We start from the raw sequence: 13,926 nt of genomic DNA, 5'->3' as shown, positions 1-13,926 counted from the left end.
CGAACAATTCTAAACTTATTCTAACATTTGATGCTATTTCCAACATTTTTGCTTTCATTCAATAACATAAAAAACCAGTAAAGAAAGTCTGAAAGTCGGACGGGGCGACTTTATGATACCCTACACCACTTTGCTAATTTAGTAGAGTTGTGCATTCATTCCATTCAATCATACCCGCTATGATTATTATTATAATTTAAAGTTCAAAGGACTAAATATCCCGAAGCATTTGTTTCTTTTAATTTCGGACTTGTATTGCCCATTGGTGCACAATTAATGTGAAATCGGTTAAAAATGTATATGGGAGCTATATCCAAATCGGAACCGATCTCGATAAAATTTGCCAAAGATATTTCTGAGCTGTATTTGATATATTTCCCTGAATATCGTTGTTACGGAGTGCATATTACGGTTGTGGGTAACAAATATGACAAATCGGATGAAGAGTATATATGGGAGCTATAGCTATATCTGAACCGATCTTCACCAAATTTGGCATACTAGCTTCTAGACTCAATTTCATCCAAATTGGGCAGATATTAGACGTTTAGTGCACAATAAAATGTAAATCGGACGAAGTTATATATGGGAACTATATCCAAATCTGAACCGATCTCGATAAAATTTAGCAAAAGTATTTCTGAGCTGCATTTGATATATTTCCCCAAATATTGTTGTTACAGAGTGCATATTACGGCTGCGGAGGACAAAAATAACAAATCGGATGAACAATATATATGGAGCTATAGCTATATCTGAACCGATTTCGATCAAATTTGGCATACTTATTTTCATGTCCAATCTGATCGTACGTGCAAAATTCCATGCTATTCGGACTTATATTACAGGTTTGGTGCACAATAAAAGCAAATCGGGCGAAGATATATATGGGAGCTATATCTAAATTTTAACCGATTATCTCCAATTTCAATAGGGTTCGTCGTTAGGCCAAACAAATGATTTTTGCAAAATTTCATCTGGATAGGGCAATAAATGCGAACTGTACTTTGTTTACAAAAAATACATGGACAGACGGACGGACATGCATAAATCGACTCAGAATGTGATTCTATGCAGATCATCAAAAGGAACTATGGGTCTATTTCGTTTCCTTTTGCCTGTTACAAACAAATGCACAATGACATAATACCCTGACCACCTTGTGGTGTTGGGTATAAAAAAGTAAAAAAACATTAAGTTCGGCCGGGCCGAACTTTTAGTACCCTCCACCTTATGATAAAGGAAACATTGGAACCCATTATACCAATTTTTTAACATATTCGTAGGAAATTGTGCCAGAAATCATCAAAATACCGTGTATCGGAAGGTACCGTTGAGAGCTATACAAAAAAGTTGACCTATACTTTCAATGTTTCGCCACCGGAGCTGGAACCCATTTTGACCTACAAAAACCAGTTTTTAGACAAATCCGTGAAAAAATGTGACAAAAACCATCAAAATACCGAATATCGGGAGGTACCGCTATATGGGGGTGATTTCAACAGAGAGACAAAACGACGGACGTCGTTAAATCGGCTTAGAATTTTATGCTGATTATGAATATACTTACTTTATGGGGCCTGCGACGAATATTTAGGGATGTTACAAATGGAATGACAAAGTTAATATACACTCCTTTCCAAGGTGGTGGGTATAACAATGTAAATATTATGGCGTTTGACTTTGTTGCAGTTTTTTTATCTCACCCTGTTAATGCAGCTTTGGAGGAATATGGAAGCCACCGAAGTAGTCATTTATCTATTTATACCCTCAACTTTGCGTTGTAATTATTCAAACTCTTGACCCTTTATGGTGACGGTTACGGACCATTATTGTTAATTTCGTATTTGATCAAAGCACAAATATATACCACAAGAAGTGGGCCATATTCACATATCATATCTCTAGTTGAGAGCGGTTTTAGAAATACCAAGTTCGAAGAGAATAGCTGATTTGTATGTTCCACAGGATATGAGAGATATAGTTACTGATATTGTAACTCTTTGTGGGGTAGGTAGCAGGGGTGAATCAATAACTTTCATATTCACAACAAATGTTACGTCAGTAGTGATATTGGAACGTGCGAAGATTATAATTCTTCACATGCTTATTTCGAGAGACACTGTGACCCTTTGTGGCGGAGGTATCGGAATGGGGTGGGTCGGTATCAGAGATGGTCCGTTTGTCATTTTTTTAGGTTTTCGACTGTCTTATCATAATGATGATAGTCTCCATGTGTTAATCTTCCAAATCTGACAATGTTACATCAGTGAGCTTAAAACTTGAGGCTGGATTTTTGTTCTATAAAAATATAAAATAATTATTTTTTCTTTATATTTTTTTTTCAAAACTTCACAGTTGTGTTTTCATTTCAGATTTTCATTGCTGATATGCTGTTTATGAAATGTATGGAACGATTTTTCAGATGATAAACATGTGATCATTAACAAATTAACAAAAGGTTGACAAATATTCAACAACTTTGTTATTTGTCTAGGTTTACGCATCATACATGCGTCGGAAAAGTATGTCATATACGTCGCAATTTTTGACACACCATCTATGGTCTATTTCCATATTTTTCATGCCAGATTTTGTGTAAATAAACATATGTGAAATGTGTGAAATGTTATTCAAAATGTTAACCCCTTTGTGGGTTAGGTACCAGAAGGTTGACCGATATATCTCATCTTCACAATAGATCTTGTTTTATCTAAAATTTTTGGGATGTGTGACATTCGAAAGGAATATTTATTCTCATTTTATGAGAAAAATAATTGTTCAAAATGTTGGCCCGTTTTAGGGAAGGTATCAGAAGGAGTGGTCCGAAATATTACATCTTCACAGCTGATCTTGTGTTGATAGAAATATTGGGAAATTTTTAATTTTTGTGGTACAGGTACCAGAAGTAGTGGACCGATATTGCCCATCTCCGAACTCGATCTAAGACTGATAATAATATTACGATGTACCAAGTTGGGATCAAATCATCCGATGTCATACATATCATCATCCGATTTAACATTTCTTGTACACTAAATGCGTAATATCAGCCCAAAATCCATGCATTTCAGGACATATGTCTGAATGCAATATAGGATCGGGGTCATGAATGATCATGAGCTGCATACTTTCACCAATTGGAGGAATGGGAAGGAGTTATATTAATTTTGTACATTACCTCCAGCGGCATTAAATATGAATTTGATTTATTGATCGAGTGCGTTTGAAAGTTTCGGATAATTGTGAAGTTTTTGGATACATTTTCTAAACAAATAGCCATTATTTTGAAGTTTCAGATTGAGAATTTAAGGTGACTGGTCTACGACACATTGTATGATTCGAGACATGGGAAATTACAGGACTGTCGTATAAATGCGATCATACTATTTCATACCACCAAGGTGGCGAGCTAGAAGTCTAGAAGTGACCATATTATTTCCTTTTCAAGGTGGCGAGCTAGAAGTCATACTTAAAAACTAAGAAATGTGATCAATGGGTCTCTCCATTTGCTACCAGGACAGTGACAATTCTCTCCTATCAATTTAAGACGTTTTTTGTGTTATACCAGAAATTTTTAAACCGTCGGTCTGTTGTCTCGGAATGCAAGTTTTGTTTGAACAATGGTTCTAAAGACACACAGACACACACGAAAGTTTGCAATTTGCATAGGGAAAATAAATAAACATGTGTATCATTCGGTTAAAATCTTCATCAAGTAAGATGCTACGAGTATATCTGTGAGTGAGATGGAATTAAGGGATTTAAGCAAATATAAATCTCTTCATAAACGGAGTTCTCTACACTTAGAGATGTTTCGAAACAAGATTGGGCACAACTCTATATCTATCATATTAAATTTGTCATTCTGTTTGCAATGCCTGAGAACCTATTATATTTATGTAGACTTGATCCTTATCTAGTTACATGGACGTTACGTTTATATAAATACTGTGCGTATGAGTGATGTGAATTATATGGTATTTAAAAATCACTCATACGTTAAGGAACTAATGTACTGAACTATGAACTAGATTTACACAAATCTAGGAAGAGAACATACAAATTTCAAAGATCTACACAAACACATTAATAGTAGGAAGGGTTCTTTGCCGATTTCGGCTTGCTCAAACCTTCTATATCCTCTACCATTAAAAACATAACAAAATTGGTTAAAATACCTAAAATTTAGGTTTACCGGTAGTGAGATAAAACACAACGTTGCCACCAATTCTGTCGGAAAATGTGGCAATGACCCTTTATACATTGATATTTAAAGGTCTAGAGTTATATAGAGAATATTCCAAACTCTGGACCTTCATGGGGATTTTTTTTTGCGAAAATATGTTTTAGCTTTTAAAATATTGAAATATCAACCACTTCTGGCAAAGTTAAAAAAGGGTCTTAAAATCACCCAAAATCTGGGTGATCACTAAAAGTGGCTTAAAAATGTGAGAATTTTTGTGTGAGGCAAATGTTCATTTTACGAGAAACTATTACATTCAATTCACCGGTACAGATAAATGAATATTTCGACAATCGACGTAGAATTTTATGCTGATCAAGAACATATACTATGTGGATGTTCAGAATGATTTTTGAATAATATACCCCATCTAATGTTGAAGTTCATAAAAAGTGTCATACCGTACTGAACCGATTTTTTAGGTACGCTGCAATGAACAAATATATTACATAGCCGATAACAGAGCTCTGTTAACGTAAACAGAGCTAAACGAAAATTGGTTTTCCTTTAACAATTATTATACTCTCCACCATGCTCTGGAGGGTATATTCCGTCATTCCATTTGTAATACCTCAAAATACTCATGTTAAATGGACCATGTCGGTCCACGTTTTCGAATAGCCTCCGTATAATGGTACCTCCTGATATTCGGCGTTTTTTACTCGAAGGCCCTAATGGGTACCACAGTCTATGACAATACCACGTCTTCGAATAGCCTACATATAACGGTACCTCCCCTTATTCGGTATTTTGATGATTTGATATATAACGGTTTCATTTAAAAGGTATTTCTCGACGGATATTTTTTTTTGACCGTCCGATCTTAAATGCTTTTTTACTGGTTCCTTTTTATACCCTACACCACATAGTGGTAAAGGTATTATGTCTTTGGGCATTTGTTTGTAACATGGAGAAGGAAACGAGATATACCAATAGTTACTTTTGAGAACCTTCATAGAATCACTTTCTGAGTCGATTTATGCATGTCAGTCTGTCTGTCCGTCCGTCCGTCCGTCCGTCTGTCCATGTATTCTTGTGAACAAAATGCAGGTCGCATTTATTATCCGATTGAGATGAAATTTTCCAAACAATATTTTTTTGGCCGAAGGACGAACCCTATTGAAATTGGTGAGAATCGGATCAAATTTAGATATAGCTCCCATATATATCTTCATCCGATTTCGGGTTAAATGTCCACCAAATGTCCACTATCAGTCCAAATTACCTGAATTTTGGCACACCCAACCGAGTTCGGCCTAGAAGCCAGTATATCAAATTTGGAGAAAATCGGTTCAGATATAGCTATAGCTCCCATATATATCTTTCATCCGATTTGATCTTCAAGTCCCTCACATTCCTACTATGTACTCCACAACCGTGATATTTGGTACCAGGTATTAGATGGAGCACAGAAATAGCTGTTTTAAATTTTATCGAAATCGGGTTAGATTTGGATATAGCTCCCATATATATCTTCATCCGATTTCGGGTTAATTGGCCACCAAATGGCCAATATCAGCCCAAATGGCCCGAATTTTGGCACATGTGACCGAGATTAGCCTTAAAGCAAATACAACAAATTTGGAGAAAATCGGTTCAGAAACAGCTATAGCTCCCATTTATATGTTTTATCCGATTTGGTGTTTAAGCCTCTCAAATTCGTAATATGCACTCCACAAGAATGATATTTGGTACCAGATATAAGATACAGCCCAGAAATAGCTGTTTGTAATTTTATCGAAACCGGTTCAGATTTGGATATAGCTCCCATATATATCTTCATCCGATTTCGGGTAATTGTGCACCAAATGGCCGATATAAGTCCAAATGGACTGAATTTTAGTACATCGGACCGATTTTAGTCTAGAAGCTAATACGTCAAATTTGGAGAAACCCGGTTCAGAGATAGCTATAGTTCGTAAAATGCACGATAGAATTAGATAGATTTTGATTTTGTACCAAATATCTCATAGAGCTCTGAAATGCCCTGTATAAACCTTTTTACGAGAGCTCTACTAAATATGCATAGTGGTGTGGGGTATCATATAGTCGGCCCCGCCCTGCTTTTGAGCTTTCCTTACTGGTTATATCCTACAACATGTCATTCCGTTTGAAACGTCTCAAAATTTTCGTCGTATGCCCCATTAAGTATATATAATGGTATTTCAAACTCACAACAGATAACAGACCTTAAAGTTGAAAAGTGTCTACGTACGTTCATGTACTAGTATAGCGCCCATTTAACTGGAGCGCCGATTTCAAAGTCTCTAACTGCATTCTCCAACCGATTTCACTGGCAAATGAAATTTAAAGGGCAACCCGTATTAAAATTAAAAAATCGCCTCAGCTCAACCGAAAGTTCTTCAATTATTTTTTGCTATAAAATAATAATAAAACACGTTATCTAGTCATTCCTATAACCCTTTACCCTTGCAGGGCAATTATACTGGCCCAGTAATGTCGAGTAGAGGAAAATGGGAAAAAAATCCGAATTATATGGTCATTTCTGGAAAAATGCTTTAAAAAGAATAATCGATTTTTTATGCGCCTCTCATACCCCAGATATATTAACTTTTTTTTCAAAAATATAACCGTTTATCGGTAAGGTGGCAGAAGGAGTGTATCTATCCACACCTCAATATATTATATGAGCGAAGTTTTAAAAAAACCTATTTTACTGGAAAAATTTAACATTTTATAGAAACTATTTCCCAAAGTTATTACTTTTTTTTTGGAGAGTAACGGGAAATACTATCCCGATATTGTCCACTTTCGAAACTGTAATTATCATCAGATACTCGCTTTACCTCCTTTAAAATACATTTTTACACACCCTTTACACATTCTTGTATCCTACACCACATTGTGCTAAGGGTAATATGCCTTTGTGCATTTGTTTGTAACATTACTTTTTATGATCTTCACAGAATGACTTTGTGCGTCGATTTATGCAGTCAGTCAGTCCGTCCATTTGTGAACAAAATGCAGGTCGCATTTATTATCCAATTGAAATTAAATTTTCCAAACAATATTTGTGTGGCCAAAGGACCAAAACTACTGAAATTGGTGAAAATCTATTTAAATTTAGATATTGCTCCATATATATCTTCAACCGATTTCGGGTTAATTGTGCACAAAATGGCAAATATCAGTCCAAATGACCTGAATTTTGGCAAATCCGACTGAATTCATCCTAGAAATAAGTACTTTAAATTTGGTGAAAATTGGTTCAGATATAGCTATAGCTCCCATATATTTTGTTCATCCGATTTGTTATTTTATCCTCCGCAGCCGTAACAGAGTTCATACACTCTGTTACAACAATATTTGGGTAATATATCAAATACAGCTAAGAAATACCTTTGCTTAATTTTATCGAGATCGGTTAAGATTTGGATATAGCTCCTATATATAATTTCGTCCGATTTACCTTTTATTGTGCACCAAACGTCTAATATTTGTCCAAATGGGAGGGAATTTGGCACATACGACCGAACTAATTCTAGAAGCTAGTATGTCAAATTTGGTGAAGATCGGTTCGGATATGGCTCCCATATATACTGTTCATCCGATTTGTTGTATTTGTTAACCACAGCCGTAATATATTATTCAATAACAACGTTATTCAGGGAATTATATCAAATACAGCTCAGAAATACCTTTGCCAAATTTTATCAAGATCGGTTTCGATTTGGATATAGCTCCCATATATATCTTTATCCGATTTCAAATTAATTGTGCACCAAATGGGCAATACAAGTCCGAATTTAAAAAATGCAAATGCTTCGGCATATTTAGTCCTTTGAACTTTAAATTATAATTATAATCATAGCGTGTACGATGGAATTCTCCCAGAAAAACTTTTAGTTGTTAAAGTCGGCCCCGCCCGACTTTAAGACTTTCTTTACTGGTTTTGCCATATAGCTGAATATAAATGGAGGAGGTGATGCTATATGGAAGAGATATGAAAACTTGGATATTGTTTTGTTGGCTTATTCGATTTTCATCTTAAGATACAGGATAACAAGTAAGCAAAGGCTACAGTCGAGCTGGGCCGACCGTTGAATACCCTACAACAGTATAATAAATCATACAGTTTATATAGGCGAGAAACTCGAAAGAATTCCACAAGATATTGTGACAAATAATTAAAGAAAAACATCAGGTTTCGTTCTCTAACTTTCGAAAAATAACTACTTAAACTAATTTGCTCATATCCAATTTATTGGTAGATGTTGCACTTAAATGGACTAGATCTGGAATCAATATTTCCCAAAGACCTATAATCTCTCAGAAGTGGCAAAAGATTAACATTTATTATTGGTTTTTGACTGAAACGCATCTATATGAGATACAGACATTTGACTATATTCTTCAATGAAATCAACGTTAACGAAATAGTCAGAAGTGCGTCTTTCCTGTATTTGTGTATTCTCCAAAAAGTCACTGGAATGGACATTTTCGTATTTTGTCTACAAAAGTTGGCAAATTATTTCACACATTGAATATTTTTGGATGGCCATCCAAAACTGCTTGGCTTTTGCAATTTCCGGTATCCCCCATTCAAATGTGCATGAGGATCGGGCGATAATTACGACCTGCCGACAATTTTGCAGTTTTTTGGTCCATTTCAACCCCTAAATATATGGCGATCATCTCCAAAAAGAGTAGGCTTCTATTCTGACCCTCATCTTATCCCCATGCAAAATTTTGTAAGGATCGGGCCATAAATGCGATCTGTATATGATATCTGATATCCCAACTAATTAGTTTTGTTAGCTGTAAAAATATTACCAAATGTTTAATTCAAAATGAAAATATGCCAAAATATGACAAAATTGAAAAAATATGAGAAAATTTTACAAAATCAATATTTTCATCTTTAGAGAGATGTTTTTATGCGATTTTTTTAGACGTTTTTTCTTTCCTGCCAAGAGGCCATTCTGAATTAATGAGAACTGTCGAAATCACTTCAGCCCGTTCTCGACATATAAGAGATCTTTCAAGCATATCTTCTTTGATAGACATATATATCGCACATATTTGCTATATATCCGATTGTTGGTTGTTATCATCAATGTAAAGATCAGAAGTAACCTTGTCATCACTTTATGATTTCGCCGGGATTTAAAATATTCACGGTTTAATGAAAAATTTTTAATTTTTTCAACACAAAAGATATGGTCTTTTTACCCGCCAATATTATCCGATGACCACCCAAATTGGTAGGCTTCTTCCCCTCCTAAACTCCAGCTACATCTATTCAGCCATCTATTCATATCTACCTTTATTCCCATTTATTTCAGACATTTCGGTTCGTTTCTCAGTGTAAGGACACTATCTGGAGGGAGGATAGGATGCGACAAAGAAGAAAAAGGAAAAATATACGTAAGTTGTGCTTGTGTTTGTGTTGTTACACAATTCTTTTGCCATTCAGTCTCCAAATCATGTCGGAAGCTTTGTAATGTCTGCTTGGCTTTATTGTTCTTTTGAATAGTTTTGCAAATGTTTTCAGAACAGAACCAAACAGAACAGAACGTGATGCTGAGGACTACCACAATAATTGTTGGGTGAGCCAGGGTGTGGTGACGTGAGGGCGGGGCGGGATGGAGATGTAGAATGGATGCACATCTCTATGGTCCACTTGGCCCGCCCATAGCAGACAAGGCAACTTTTAACTCTTTTGCTTTTTGGGGGATTTAATTGTTGTTCTTGTCGTTGTTGGTTTTTGGCCAACACTCGACAGCATCTCCTCTGTCAATTGCTACAATGGGTTCGCAAATGATAATTATACAACTGTTATGGATTTCACGCCAAAAACTTGAGTTAAAACTTTTAAATTGTTGTTGTGTTGCAAGTCGCAATGCTTCTATGTTCTTTTCCAGCTTCTCTCTCTCTCTCTCTCTCTCCTCTCTCTCTCTCTTCTCTAATGGTATTACATTGTAACACAAAGAGTGTGCATCATAGTATGGGATGGTGGATGTGCACACACACACACCTACACAGATAAAAGTATATGTGTACATATTTTGTGGGTGAGAACGAGCTAACAGTCTAGAGAACAATTAAGATTTATTTTGTTTTATTCATTTCTTAATTTGTCAAATTAAAGACAAGGGATACAAAAATGACTTCAATTTGCTAAAATAAAAAAATATAAAAACTAATGTGGCGGAATATGCACAGATTAGATGAGAAACTTTAAATAATAAAATATTAATTTTTTAATGATTAGGACTAGAATCTTGAATTATAGTAGCTGCACAAAATTTTACTAAAAGTAGGAGATGTTTTTTGGACATTTGCAATAGAAGGGTACAAGAACTGTGTTTTGTCCTAAAATTCAACAATTTCATAGCTTGACATTTCAAATTTCGCATTTAGCTCACTATTGATGAGGCACATTAGACAGGGTGTTCTTTTTTGCAATTCGTACTAAGTCTCTGAGACGTGATAATTTTGGAAAATGGCGAAATAAGCATTGCATCACCTAATACAGATCAAATTATGTAGGTGTGTAAAATTTTAAGAAAATTGGACTATGATACCTAATTTTTTAGGAATAATTTTACTTTTAATTATATAATTAATTATAATTTTAACTTTTTGTGTGGGAGGTACGAGAAGGAGTGGTCCGATTAATTTCATGGAATTTCGAACTTCAAATACCCAATTTAAAACATTTCCGGTGAATAATGTCGCTTAAACCACCAAAATACCGAAAAAAGAGTAAAAGTCTTAAAGTCGGGCAGGCCCACTTTATGAATCCCACCACCACTTTGCTGTTTAGTAGGTTCCACATTAAAAGCTTTTATGGGAGATTCAATCACACACGCTATGATTATAATTATAATTTAAAGTTCAAGGGACTAATATGCCGAAGCTTTGTATCTTTTAAATTCGGAATTGTATTGCCCATTTGGTGCACAATAATTTGAAATCGGATAAAGATATATATGGGAGCTAATTCCAAATCTGAACCGATCTCGATAAAATTTGGCAAAGATATAAGATAGCTTCTAGACTCAATTCGGTCGCAAGTGCCAGATTCCATCCCATTTGGACAAATATTAGACGTTTGGTGCACAGTAAAAAGTAAATCGGACGAAGTTATATGTGGGAGCTATATCCAAATCTGAACCGATCTCGATAAAATTTAGCAAATGTATTTCTGAGCTGTATTTCATATATTTCCCCAAATATTGTTGTTACAGAGTGCATATTACGGCTGCGGAGGACTAAATAACAAATCGGATGAACAAGATATATGGGAGCTATAGCTATATCTGAACCGATTTCGATCAAATTTGGCATACTTATTTTTTAGGCTTAATTTGGTTGTATGTCCATACAATTCTGTCTGATATTACACGTTTGGTGGACAATAAAAGGCAAATCGAACGAAGATATATCTGGGAGCTATATCTAAATTTTGACCGATTATCTCTAATTTCAATAGGGTTCGTCCTTGGGCCAAAAAAATGATTTGTGCAAAATTTCATCTGGATCAGGTAATAATTTCGGACTGTACTTTGTTTACAAAAATACATGGACAGACGGACGGACAAACGGACGGATGGACATGCATAAATCGACTCAGAATGTGATTCTATGCAGATCATCAAAAGGAACTATGGGTCTATATCGTTTCCTTTTGCCTGTTACAAACAAATACACAAAGACATAATACCCTGACCTCCTTGTGGTGTAGGGTATAAAAACACGAAGTTCTGCCGGGCCGAACTTTTAATACCCTCCACCATTTGGAACGAATTAGGAAATTTTCAAAAAAATAATATCCATTAAAAAATTCTGTTAAAATCTCAAAAATACCGATATCGGAAAGTGTCGATATAGGGGGGGATATACGATATTGTGGACCTATGTAGACAAATCTAAGTCAGGAGGTAAAGTACTCACAAAGAACTTCTTGGTTAGAATTTCAGACAATTCCGTTGACAAATGTGGCTTAAATCATCAAAATACCAAATATCGGGCCGTACCGTAATATGGGGGCTATGAGATATCGTTGACTTATATACAAAATTCTCTTTCAGGGGGTAAAGTACTCACAGAGTACTCCTTGTGTAGTATTTCAGACAATGCCATTGAAATATATGGCTAAAATCATCAAAGCACCGTTATGTGGGGGCTATACGATATCGTGGACCTATATAGATAATTGTCTTTCAGGGGGGTAAAGTGCCACAAGGAACTCCTTGTATGGAATTTCAGACAGTTTCATTAAAAATGTGGTTAAAATTATCAAAATACCGAATCTAGGGGTGGTACCGTTATATGGGGATATACGATATCGTGGACCTATATAGATAATTCTCTTCCAAGAGATAAAGTACTGACAACGAACTCCTTGTGTGGATTTTCATACCATTCCATTCGAAATGTGGCCAAAATCATCAAATACCGAATATCGGGGGGTACCGTTATATGATATCGTGGTCATTTCTAAGCCACTCGTCCGACAGCTGTTGAAATTACAAACAAAATGATCGTGTTTACTTGCCAAAGAGGTCAGCTGAAAATGTGCACCTTCATATTTCTTATTAAACGACCGTGGCAACAGAATAAATGCCGAATATTATCGCGAAAAAATTCTGGAGGGTGTATTAAAGCCTTGGGCAAGCAAAGATTTTCACCGCAGACCTTGGACATTCCAAAAGTACTCGGCACCATCGCACTCAGCATGCGCCACCCAACAATGGTTACAAATGAGGTTCCTCGCTTCATTTCCAGCGCACAAAATCTCCGAATACCAATCCGGTGAACTATTGTGTCTGGAGTATTTTGGAAATCAAGGTTGGCACTAAAAATACCAATGTATCGGTCAGCTCAAGCAAGCGCTTCGCCGGGAATAGGCCAAAATACCTCAGAGCAACATTCGGGCAGCGTTTGACGGTTTCATTTGCGGTTTGAAGGCCATAATTCGTGCCAAAAGTGACCGATTCGAACAAATCTAAACTTATTCTAAAATATGATGCTATTTCCGACATTTTTGCTTTCCTTCAATAAAATTAAAAAAGAGTTATTTTGGCTGTATCTAATAACTGGAGGGTATAAATATTTGATAATATTGCCAATTTTTTATTAAGACATTTTCAAGGTGATAACATGTGCCAATCTCGTTTATAGTTTAGTACACCAGTTCCTAAAAGTATGAATGATTTCATAAGTGTCATGTATTCCATATCACTCATACGCGCAGTCTTCATACAAACGACCGGAATCCCTGGAACTAGATAAGGAACTAGTTCCTTCCATTGAACTAGAATGGCACAACTCTAGTTACGAGTAGTCTTATACCGCAGAAAGAACTACTTCCGTCAAATTTAGTGGAAATCGAAAGGTTGGAGAGTTTAGCTGTGGGTATGGTATGGCTCCATCCTGTATGTGCCTGTAAATATCTCCCTTCCTTCTATTTACTTTCAATTTCATTTAAATTCACCCGTCTCCTTTTGATTGCAAAATAAAATTAAGAATTATTATTATTTAAATTGTGTATTGCAATTTTGTCACCATTTCATTTCTTATAATTAAACGACAGCGATATCCAATCGAGATTGAGTTGTGAACGTGATGTCAATTTGCATTGTTTTTAATTAGATTACTGTTCTCATCATACATTGTTGCGGGAGGACAACATAAATTTATCTCAATATCCA

At 35.6% G+C, this 13,926-nt stretch overlaps 1 long non-coding RNA gene across 1 annotated transcript in view; it reads left to right on the top strand.

Moving 5' to 3' along the window:
* The window catches only part of LOC109611834 (uncharacterized), a 131,276-nt gene extending 121,641 nt beyond the window's left edge, over positions 1-9,635 (top strand). Inside the window, exon 4 of the long non-coding RNA XR_009342855.1 lies at positions 9,553-9,635. This is a non-coding gene — a long non-coding RNA (uncharacterized LOC109611834). The remainder of the gene's footprint in view (positions 1-9,552) is intronic.
* The last annotated feature ends 4,291 nt before the right edge of the window (positions 9,636-13,926 follow it).

Source organism: Musca domestica, unplaced genomic scaffold, assembly GCF_030504385.1.
Source record: "Musca domestica strain aabys unplaced genomic scaffold, Musca_domestica.polishedcontigs.V.1.1 36, whole genome shotgun sequence".
Taxonomy (NCBI): domain Eukaryota; kingdom Metazoa; phylum Arthropoda; class Insecta; order Diptera; family Muscidae; genus Musca; species Musca domestica.
Note: the sequence above shows the minus strand (reverse complement) of the source record. Positions and strands in the feature narration are given on the sequence as shown.